Here is a 12,463-nt window from a genome sequence, read left to right as displayed (position 1 = left end):
GAAATCTTCTGTTGGCATAGTCCTCCTTTCTCTCATCATGCAACCCCCTCCCCCCGCACCACTCTGCCATCTTTGGCCCTTCTTGCCTAACTGCAGATCATAGTGTGGGAGTCATCTATACCTAGTCTAGATAACAGTTTGTTTAGGTTAGCTACTAGCACACAAGTCCTTAAGAGGTGGAGGCAGATGAGAACTACCTGGATGAACCCCAGAAATATCTATTTAAAATAATATTCATGTATTGTATCAAAGAATTAAATTATTTTCAGAAAACCTGAACAAAACAATTTGTTGAATCTCAGAAGACAAAAAGAGATGTTTGAATGGTATCCAAAAATATTCAAATACTCAGTGAAAGAATAGAAGTTAATTCAGAATTTGAAAACAGAATCAACTGAGATATAGAAACACTGAAGAGAACAGGAGCTGAAATGAAGCAAGGATATAATTGTATAAATAAACTCAGTACCTGTCATTCCTTTTTTTTTTATGTTTCAAACAGCTGTCAAGCAAAATAACTATGTATCTACTGACTGTAAAGAGAGGCTCATGCTTTGAGTTTTAAGGAGATAAACAACTAACTCAAGAAAAACATGGTAACATTGATAATATATTTTCTAATTTAATTTATTTTGTCCAAGTAAAACAGGTAGTTATTTTATGAAAATAAATACTACGATGTTATACATAAGTATTAAATTTTTTTCTAATCTCCGAAAATCTGACCATTGCTCCCATGTTTTTAGAGTAATGCATTTTTTTCACTCATTTTGGCTGATTTAAAAATATTTGCTTCACTGTATACAAATAGCTCATTTCTTTTTCATGTCTTTCAAAGTTAAATCTTGTTCTTTATATGCAAGAATGTTTTTCTATGTTCTATGTTTTCTTCCTCATAAAAAGAAACTGGTAAGAATTTTGCAAAAATATCTCATTATTCCAATTAAATATTTCTAGGCACAAAATTTAGTCAAATCAAGACTTATCATTTGTATAATTATGATAATTTAACTGTTGCTTGGAATAAATGCAACATCCTTAAGATTACTTTTCTTTGGTTAGCCAATCCAATGATAGTCTAGCCATTAATTTGTGAAGATTTTGCAGAAGAAATTAAAGTACTATGCAATCGACCCTAAAATAGGCATTACGCTGAATTATCTTCCTTGCTGTAATGTAATTACTTGAGTCATTAAAACCAGAAAAGGGAAAGCAGAAGAACCATTTATCCAAATGTGGCAGAAAATGACGCGAGTGAACCGAAGCAGAACTGGAGGTTAAAAAGATGAGATTTGACATTTTAGACGGAAACAATTATGCTGATGGCTTTGACCACAAGACAACCACAAGGAAAGAAAACTGAAACTGACTGGAGACATCAAAGAAATCAACACCTCTTTCCTAAATTATGATGAACTGATTTTTACCCAGAACCTGAGTGAAACTTAAAGCAGAGACCTTCCACTCACAAACTCCAGCCTCGGCATTAACGAAGACCAGGTTGGCATTGTAATTTTAACTGAATAGGAAACATTATTAGGTCGAATCTAAGCCTAGCACTCCTGATTGAGAAAGCTTAACTGTTAATTTCCCTTGTTTTAGGTCCATTCATTTATGATAATTTTCTGTAATAACATTAGAAATCTAATATATTCCTAAAAATATTAAGCACCAAAATATGATATAGTTTTCATTCACCAGAACATCAAATCTCAAATTATTTTTCTTGTAGCTGCTAAGTAGTGAGCACAGTAGGTAGTGAGGAGGGATGTGGAGGGTTCTTTGATATTAGTAAAGGAAATGTGGACTTCCCTCCCCTGGGTCATGTTGATGTCTGAAGGCTGTGCAGAGCTGGACCCAACTCTCATCAGCTTCAGTACTTGGGGAAATTATCCAATACCTTGCCTGGGCAACATGGGTGCACTGGTCCTGAGAACATAAGAAGGGATGCTTCGAGTTGCCGTCCCAACATCTATGTATCTATAAACTGACAGTAAAAGGAAAGGGTTCATTCATAAGAAAAGCTATAAGATCTCTATGACATAGGACAACAAAAGAATATCTAACAGAGTCCCAGTGAGGATCGATTATGAGAGAGCTTCAGAATATAGAGACCTGGAACCACACCAATGAATCACTTCAGTAAAAATCTTCAAGAAAAGATGTTTGGGCCAAAAGGTACTGTGTGGGACACATTTCAGCTTCCAAGGCAAAATTCTCTTTCTTTCTTTTTCTCTCTCTCTCTTTCTTTCTTTCTTTCTCTTTCTTTCTTTCTTTCTTTCTTTCTTTCTTTCTTTCTTTCTTTCTTTCTTTCTTCTTCCTTCCTTCCTTCCCTCCCTCCCTCCCTCCCTCCCTTCTTTCTTTCTTTCTTTCTTTCTTTCTTTCTTTCTTTCTTTCACTCTTTCTTTCGCTCTTTCTTTCGCTCTTTCGTCTCTTGCTTCTTTCTCCTTCCTTCATTTGTTCCTTTCATTCTTTCTTTGATTTTGGGGGAAAGATTAACAGGGCATAAGTCAGAGATAGAGGGATGGGAAGATGACTGGGGATTGGGGTGCATAATATGAACTCACAAAGAATCAATTTAAATTTACCATAAAAGAAATAAGCTAATATAATTTCATTTTTTTGTATTTATGATGGATTTTGAGTTATTTTCTATTTATTAATGATTAGATTGCATGAAATGTGTATACATTATCATTTTTGTTTTCTAACGATTTATTTTATGTTCAGGTTTGTATGAGTGTGTGTGTGTGTATTGGCTTCATATAGTCTTACAAAGAAGATAGCATATACATAGGTATATGAATAAGATATATAATGTATATGTATGTGTATTTATATTCATATTTACACACCTACACACATATAGATAATCAGATCTTCCTGGATACCAGTGCCTAAATTTAGAGTTACAGGCACTTGTGAACCTCCTAATATGTACTATGGGGATTGCACACAGGTCCATTTCAAGAACAGCATGTTATCTTAACTGCTTAGCCATTTTCCTAGCACAAAATTAATTTTTATTATATACATATATATGTATATAGGCAGGATATTTTATAAATGATACTATTACATGTTAATGTGGAAAAATAACATGCTATTGTACTATATTTTTTGCAGTATTGAATGCTGGAATGAGTTAAAGTTTGAATTAAACTATAAACAAAAGCAAAAAGTCCTCTCTTGTTTAGCACACACTTTAATGCCCTATTCTGTTTTTCAACACCAAGCATGTGAATCATTATCAATCACTAATGAACACCTGATAGTAACATTATGTGAATTGTTTGGATTTTCATTTTGTTCCCATGAGTAATAAAGTAGTCATTTTGGAAATGAAAATAATATTAAAAACAAAATATTTAATTTTGAAAAAAAATATGCTGATTTGCAACTCTTTGGGAACATTTTGATGGGTCCTTTTCAAGGAGTTTGAGCAAAATGATGAAAGTGTAGTCCTTCGAAGTATGCTAATGGCCCTTTAGGCCAGAAACACACAGATTCTGCAACTTACACAAGAACAATATTGGGTGTCTATAAAATTCTGATTGGTTACTTAGTTTCCAATTTTGGGAATCTAGGAAATTGGTCAAGATAAATGAAACAGCTTCAATTCAACTATGTACATTAATATGAAAATTCACCCTACTACAGCTTATATAACTATCAGTTACTTACCTAATACATCCTATTAGAAGTGAGCCACAGGTAAAACATCCTAAAATTTAAGTATCAATTGTTCTGTCTCATGCTTAAAATTTGGATGTCAAAGAAATTAAAGTAAATCTGGAATTCTTTCCTGTTACTGGCTTTCTCGTATCTCACTCCAGCAATATTTTGGTTGTTTTGGTAGAAATCGTCGTCGTCTAGTGTTTGCAGCTTTCCTTCTGTATCACTGACAAGAACATGGTCCATTCATGGAAAATTCATTCTGCTGAAACAAAGCTTGGTTTCTTAAAATGTTCACCTTAACCTAATAAAAACAATTATAAGTCCCATGATGCTATTCATTACCACCTTACATAAAGCATGTTTAGAATATGAACTGTTTCTTTGATGTTAGTTAAAGTATCTAGACAATATATGCTCCTAAAATTCAATAGTAACATCAGCCAAATATAGGAAAAAGATTCAGTAATAGTTCAGTAGAAGTACACAAAATTTTAAAATTTGCTTTCAGCTTACACAGATATCTAACACATCAATTATCCAAAAGCCACTTTTTAAACTCTCTAATGGAATTTCTCATTAAGAAAATATTGTATTCCCTACATATTGGTCAACAGGATCATTGTTATAACATCATTGTGTCATTTAAGATTCCTAAAAGATAGTTTACTTATTTTGTCTAAGCACCATCTCTTAAAAATTTGAGATATTGATACATAAATAACTTCTACATTATCTTTAACTTGTCCTCTGTTTTCTCTGGAATAAAATCTCCTATCCATGGACTAATTATCAAAACTCAATTTAGTTGAATATGCCTAGATATAGAACCCTTAAGAACTTCTGGGAGAATCACCATTCCCGACCTCAAGATGTATTACAGAACAATCATGATAAAAACTGTATGGTATTGGTACAGAGACAGGCAGGTAGAACAGTGGAACAGAATTGAAGACCCAGAAATGAACCCACACACCTATGGTCACTGATCCTTGACAAAGGAGCTAAAACGATCCAGTGGGAGAAAAGACAGCATTTTCCACAAATGGTGTTGGTTCAACTGGAGGTCAGCATGTAGAAGAAAGCAAATTGATCCATTCTTATCTCCTTGTAAAAAGCTCAAGTCCAAGTAGATCATGAACCACCACATCAGATACATTCAAACTAATAAAAGAGAAAGCGAGGAAGAGCCTCAAACACATGTACACTGGGAAAAATTTCCCTGAACAGAACCAATGATTTATGCTCTAAGATCAACCAATGGGACCTCATAAAACTGCAAAGCTTCTGTATGGCAAACGACACTGTCAGCAGGACAAAATGGCAACCAACAGATTGAGAAAAGATCTTTACCAATCCTACATCCAATAGAGGGTCAATATCCAATATATACAAAGTACTCAGGAATTTAGACTCCAAAGAATCAAATAGCCATATTAAAAATAGAGAAAAGAGGGGTCAGCATCTTTACTCCAGGTCTGAGTTCAGTCAGAGAAGATACACCTAACCATTATGAGAATGGAGGCCCCTGTAATTTTAGAGGTCTAATTGGGTTAGGGGTTGGGGACATCCTCTTGGAGACAGGGGCAGCTGTGGGTATAGGATGTGGAACAGTTGGAGGGTGGACTGTAAGGGGAATAAAATCTGGAGTGTAAAAGTAAATAAAAATTAAAATAAATAAATGCAAAAAATAGAGTACAGAGCTAAACAAAGAATTATAAACTGAGGAATATCGAATGGCTACGAAGCACCTAAAGAAATATTCAACATCCTTACACATCAGGAAAAAGCAAATCAAAACAATCCTGAGATTCGACTTTCCACCAGTCAGAACAGCTAAGATAAAAATCTAAGGTGACAGCAGATGCTAGCAAGGATGTAGAGAAAGAGGAACACTCCTCCACTGTTGGTGGGATTGCAAGGTGGTACAACCATTCTGGAAATCAATCTGGCTGTTCCTCAGATAATTGGAAATAGTACTACCTGAGGTCCTCAGCTATACCACTCCTGGGCATACACCCAAAAGATGCTCCAACATATAGCAAGGATACATGCTCCATTCTGTTCATAGCAGCCTTATTTATAATAGCCAAAACTGGAAGAAATCCAGATGTCTCTCAATGGAAGAATGGATACAGAAAATGTGGTACATTTACAATGGATTAGTACTCATCTATTACAAGACAAGGACTTCATGAACTTCTTAGGCAAATGGAGAGAAATAGAAAATATCATCCTGTGTAGAATATACATAGTATGCAATCATTATAAATGGATATTAGCTCTAAAGCTCAGAATAACCACAATACAATTTACAGACCACATGAAGCTCAATGAGAAGGAAGACCATAGTGTGGATTCTTCAGTCCTTCTTAGAAGGGGGGACAAAAATACTCATAGGAGGAAATACAGAGACAAAATGTGGAACAGAGAATGAAGGAAAGACTTCCACTCCTGGGAATCCATCCCATATCCAGTCACCAAACCTGGACACTATTGTGGATGTCAAGAAGTGCAAGATGACAGGAACCTGGTTTAGCTGTCTCCTGAGAGCCTCTGCCAGAGCTGGACAAATACAGAGGCAGATGCTTGAAGCAACCATCGGACTGAGAACAGGGTCCCCATTGGGGGAGTTAGAGAAAGGACTGAAGGAGCCGAAGGGATTTCAACCCCATAGGAAGAATAATGCTATTAACCAACCAGAAATCTCAGAGTTCCCTGGGACTGAACCACCACCAAAAGAGTACACATGGAGCAACCTATGACTCCTGATGCACATGCAGCAAATGATGGCCTTGTTGGGCATCACTGGGAACAGAGGCCCTTGGTCCTGTAAAGGCTTGATGCCCCAGTGTAGGTGAGGGTCATATAGGGAAGGTGGGAGGGAGGGAGTAAGTGGGTGGGGCAACAACCTTCATAGAAGCAGGGGGAGGGAGGATGGGTGAGAGGTTTGCTGGAGAGGAAACTTGGGAAGGGTATAACATTTGAAACGTAAATAAAGAAATATCCAATAAAAGAAAAAAATTAATAAAGATCATCTGTGTAGTTAAATCCACTCATATGAGCACAATGGAATCAATGACTGTGTCATTTTAAAGTGATTAAGAGACCATATGTGGAAACAGTGTCAAGTGGCTATCCTCAAGCTATGTAAAGCCCTAAGTATACCAAAACGGTTAGCTAATTCATTCTCAACTTTCAGCTTATAGCTAAGACACATAACCTCTCACTTTTCTCTATATGAGCTTTGGAAGACTAGGTAAGTTAAAGCCTGTAATGATGTCAAGGATCTTATAGTGCAAACTGAGAGTGTGTCTTCTCAAATTCTACACATTTTTGTTTTACCTGCCTCATTCTTTATTTTATTAGTTTTAGCACAGTGGAGGGAGAGATGGGAATATTTAGATTAAAAACATCAAAATACTCAAAATTTGAATTAAAATTTAAACAGTAAGCATTTTTGGTGTCTCTTTAAAAGCTCTTAGATCTACCGTACTCATGTTAAATATTCTTTTATGAACATTTTTGCCTTTAGGAATACAATGTATATTTTCTATGTACAATGGATATGTGTACACCTAACATCAGCTTTTTATTGTAGCTCTGCATGTCATATATACATACTTTGTCACTTACATATAGATAAAGGGAAAACCTAAAACACAAATTGAAATTTCCAAATACAGTTGTTTAAGTTATTCAACAAATAGTCTTTTGTTTAAGAATCGACATTGACTATTAACTAGGTTTGACTATCCCTAGGTTTGGGAACTCTATAACTAACAAAAGCATATGCGGTATTCTGGGATCATATTTCTTGTCTGATTTTCCTTTTGCCTTTCTAATGAGGAAAACCCATTGGATTTACTTCCTTGAAAAGAGAGAATGTGAAAATATCTGGACAATTAAAAAGCATATTAACAGTTCAATAAAATCCTCTCACTGTCTTATAAAACAAAGGACATAATTATTATCAGTAAGAAAATATGAACAATGTCATTGCAAGAGATTAAAAGATTTCTGAGACAGCAATGGAATCAACTCTACTCATAACTCATCTAATGTGATTTGCATATTCATGTCCCCTTCACACTAACATACTAAAATTCTAAACTCAATGAGATAGCATTAGCAAGTGGTAGGTATGTTTTGGGATAAAGAGTGAGGAGTCCATGTGAAAAAGATTGATGTCTTAAGAATATGATTCCAGGGGTTGGGGATTTAGCTCAGTGGTAGAGCGCTTGCCTGGGAAGCGCAAGGCCCTGGGTTCGGTCCCCAGCTCCGAAAAAAAGAACCAAAAAAAAAAAAAAAAAAAGAATATGATTCCAGATGACACTCTAAGCTTTTTAATATAATAAATCATGGATACTTCAGCAGGCTGTAATATAGAAGAAAGTCCCACTAAAGTCATCCATATTGAATGCTTCAATACCAGCCTTCAAAACTGTTTCGTTCTTAAGCAATCTTTTCTTTTTGATTCACTTCACCTAGGGAGCAGTGAACAAACATGTTAATTCAAGATTAAACAGTGACTAGGAAAAAAGAAAGAAAGAAAGAAAGAAAGAAAGAAAGAAAGAAAGAAAGAAAGAAAGAAAGAAAGAAAGAAAGGAAGGAAGGAAGGAAGGAAGGAAGAAAGAAAGAAAGAAAGAAAGGAAGGAAGAAAGAAAAAGAATTTCACCATTCTAATTGCATGAATTATTGGGTTTATTGGGCTTTTTTTATGAGGGAATGAGGGACGGAAGTGTGGTGGCATACACACACACATACACACACACACACACACACACACACACACACACACACACACACACACACACATTCCAGGGAGCTCAACTGAGGAAAGGCCTCTGCACAGTATTTGTGCTTACTGTGAATATAGCTTTGGACAGGGTATCTCTTAAATCCTGGAATTTTCAGAACTTTTTGAGGTTCTTCAATTTCATGAGTGATTCTGAGTCTTGATATTCCTTCTTATGTTTTATGAGCCTTGTTAACCTCCCTATAAAGGAACATTGCAACTCTAAAGCGATAGTGACATCACAGACACATTTTAATGTTATTTCTGCAGCTTGAAATGATTAAGCATACAAAACCTATGATTTTTTTCAGTGAAACCAAAAGCATAAGACTTCAAGCAGATAGGTCAATATTTTTGCATCTTCTTGGATTGCATTTCCTTGATTTAAAAAAAGAACAAATAAGCCATACAATTAATGAGATATTGTTTTCTACTTAGATACATTGATTATAGCAACCTTTTCAGTGGCCAAACCCTAAAAAATGGAGTCTGCTCAGCAAGAGCTCTCTTATGACCATTTTTTAAGTGTTTTGAAAAGAATGAAGGTTGAGCTCAGGGTAATCTTACCCCAGGTTATTTTTCTTGTATTCTCTCTCTTTTTTTGAGCAAGAGATAGACAGAGAGAGGTGAGGTTTTTGGTATGATTTTTCTCTTTTGTTGGAATCCACTGCAAATTAGACTTCCCTTAAAGCAAGAGACCAATTACATTCTCTCCTTCACACCATAACATGAACAGACTAAGAGTTGGAATGTTAGAAATGCCCAGTGTAGACAGGGAAAGTCCCAGAGGCGTCAATGAGGGAGTCTTACATTTAGTAGAGTATAAAAGGAATAAGTGTGAGCATGTGCTACTCTTCTGTTTGCAGATAAAACTCATTATTTCTGCACAATCATTGACTCTGTTCTTTGTTTTCTTTGAATTAATTTATTGCAGATTTGAGACAGTAGGGACGTTCACTGTCCCTTGTCCATCTCACAATCTCTTCTCCTGATTAAGCTATTTTTAATTTGATATATTAAAATATCCTTTTGAAAAATACATTGCAATTCTAAAACATGTCAGGAGTGAATTAAAATTTTAACTTAGACACTTAAAATATATTGCCTAGAAATTATCTATTGCCAATTCTTCAGCATTCTGTTTCAATTATCATATTTATAACAAAGTCAAAGAAAGAAAACCACAGGATCAAAAGAAATAAAACACTGATGGAAAAGGATTAACGTTGTGTGAGACTCCAAGAATGAAACTGTTATTAGGAAGAGTGTGTTATATATTCTAGTGGAACTAACAAGAAAACTGACTTGAGTGATGACAGAGATTCTATTTATGAGCACAATTTTGAAGGAACTTTTGAATCTGAATTCTTTACCTAGAATGCCAATGGAAGTCTCATCAGTCATATTTGTTTCACTGAAACAAATGTTTTATTTCTCACAAATTGAGGGCATTTTCTTTCAAAACTTAATGAGTCTATCATTGATTTGATACTTCACATATTTCTAACTTCAAACTTTTATATCAAGAAGGATGTGTTTTCATGACATTCTTTGGAAATACTAATTAGTTACCATTCACCAGAAGAAGAAAATGTACAAAGAAAATATCATTCCTTCAGTAGACACATTTATACTACTATTTTTGCAGAAACTGTGCATTTGAACTCAATTATTTGTTTCACCTTTTTATTCCGGAGATTAAACATTGATGCATTTTATATTTAGTTACATTCATTGCATCGTGCTTGTTTAAATATGTGTGCACTTGTGCATGTTAATGTGCGTCTTTGCCTATGTGCTTCTGTGTAAGGAGAATATTAACTCCTATTAACAGTTTCGCTCTCAATTCTGAAATGTCTCCCCACTGTTTCTGTTCATTTTGTATGTTTGGGATCCATTTTCTATGTTCCTTGTTCATAATCTGCACTATTTTATGGGAGTGTTAAATAAATATCAAGTCCCTATAAAATATAAATTTTGGTTTTTTTATTATAAATTTACACTTTAAATTGTCTCAGACATAATCTATTAAAAATGACCCAAATGGAGTGCATCTTACAAGGATTTATGTACCATAGACTCCATTTAAAATTTCAGAAACTACGTGTTTCCATTATAGAGCTGATATGAATAATTAGAGACACAGAGAGATATTGAAAGAAAATCTATTTCCAATAATGGAAAAGAATTTGAATAAAAATCAGCCAATCATCAAAGAAAACAGTAAACACTGAATCATTAAGAGATATTTGAATTTCCCACATCTAAAGAAACATAAGCTAGTTTGCTGATTGACAAAGTTTAAGAAGAAGGATATATATAAATTTCTAAGCCTTAGTGAACAGATATTTGGAAGTATAGAGTTTGAGAAAAGGTCTGAAGTAGCCCAGTCTGCCCTCAAAGTCATAGCAATGCTCCTGCATCAGGCTTTCATGCACTAGAATAAGAGGCATGTTCTACCACATACGGCTGAGGTAACCTTTCCTGTTCGATACAAGTGACTTGGTTGGAGCTAGAAAGACTCTTTGGAGCCTTGAGAAAGAATAAAGCACTGTTTTGGGATATCTTGCCTCCAAACTGTAAGAGAATGGTTTGACTTTCATTTTATTTCATTTTATTTTTTATTCAGTTTTCTTCTTTATATGTTTAATGTTGTAATTTTACTGACAAATATACAAGTCACTTAAGAATTTTTAAAAAGATATTTGAAATGAAGAATATATATTATATTTGTAGAATATGTCTTTGAAAACATGGTAGACTCTATGAGGACTCTATGAGGACAGCAGGGAGGCTCTGGAATATTTCCCCTGGAAACTGTCGGCATTTAATAAAAACTTTCCACCTAGGCATGGTGGAGCAAATCTGTAATCTGAGAACTTGGGAAACTGAAGCTGAGGACTGAGTTAAAGAGTCTCATGCCAATCAGAGCTAAGTAGTAAAATGCTTTGATCAAAAGGAGGCAGAGGAGTAGGGGCATGGAAGGACGATCCGTGTTTGTACCACCTCTCAAAAATGCTCATGGATTTATAACTTTTTTCATTTGAATGCAGACAGAATCACTTTTCTAATAAGTGAGCATGGTTATACATATATGTATATATGAAAATACGTTTAAAAGTAATTATAAACTCTTACGTTGCACACGTGGCTTCACTTTTTGTACAGTTAACTATGTTTAAATACCAGTGACTAATATCACAGCCTCTCTCCATAAATTCTATCATTTCTCAAATGCTTTATAAAATTCTCTAAGTAGTACATTTATCTGCTTATAAGATATAAGTCTATTTAACATAATTATTAAATATAAACATTTTATTACAGAGAAATTGATATGTCTGAGAAAACCAAAGAAATGCATTTTCTCTATAATGTGGTAACTACATTTGTACAGCTGAGGTCAAATGAAAAGCTAAAATTGCTTGTAACTTTTTACATGAGGTCAATATATTTAGAACATTAAAAAAACCTGTAATCAGTGCAAAGTTCTTTAAGGCATTTATTAGAGCTGTTACTTTGAAATTTCTATTCTCTTTTGAAAAATATTTCTGACCAATTAAACATATAGTTATTTGAAGTTTTGTGTTCTCTTTGTTTCCTTTCAGGACTATAATCATTTATATTACTCTCTAACTTGTGGTGAGAAAAGTTTATGCCTACTCCTCTCTAGCCTTGTTCTGTGTCTCTTGTTTAATAAGACCACAAGTGAAGATGTCTCATTCATCTTCTTCCCCTCAGGTCCTCTGATTCACAGCACTGGAAGTTCGCTTGTCTGGTTTTTCATTGGGAAACCTTACCACACTAATGAGCACTCAGGTGTAATTCATTGGGTGAGGTTTTCTAGTTGGAAATTGTGTGTTACTGATGGTGAAAATGAGCAAATCCTGCCAGTGCAGAATGATTTATTACAACTTTTTGCGAGACCAGCAAAATGGCTTTTATTGCCAATTCTTGCTTTTTGTGCAAATTTTTTCCTAAACATTACTC

This window comes from Rattus norvegicus, chromosome 14, assembly GCF_021556685.1.
Source record: "Rattus norvegicus strain SHRSP/BbbUtx chromosome 14, alternate assembly SHRSP_T2T, whole genome shotgun sequence".
NCBI classification, from domain to species: Eukaryota; Metazoa; Chordata; class Mammalia; order Rodentia; family Muridae; genus Rattus; species Rattus norvegicus.
Note: the sequence above shows the minus strand (reverse complement) of the source record.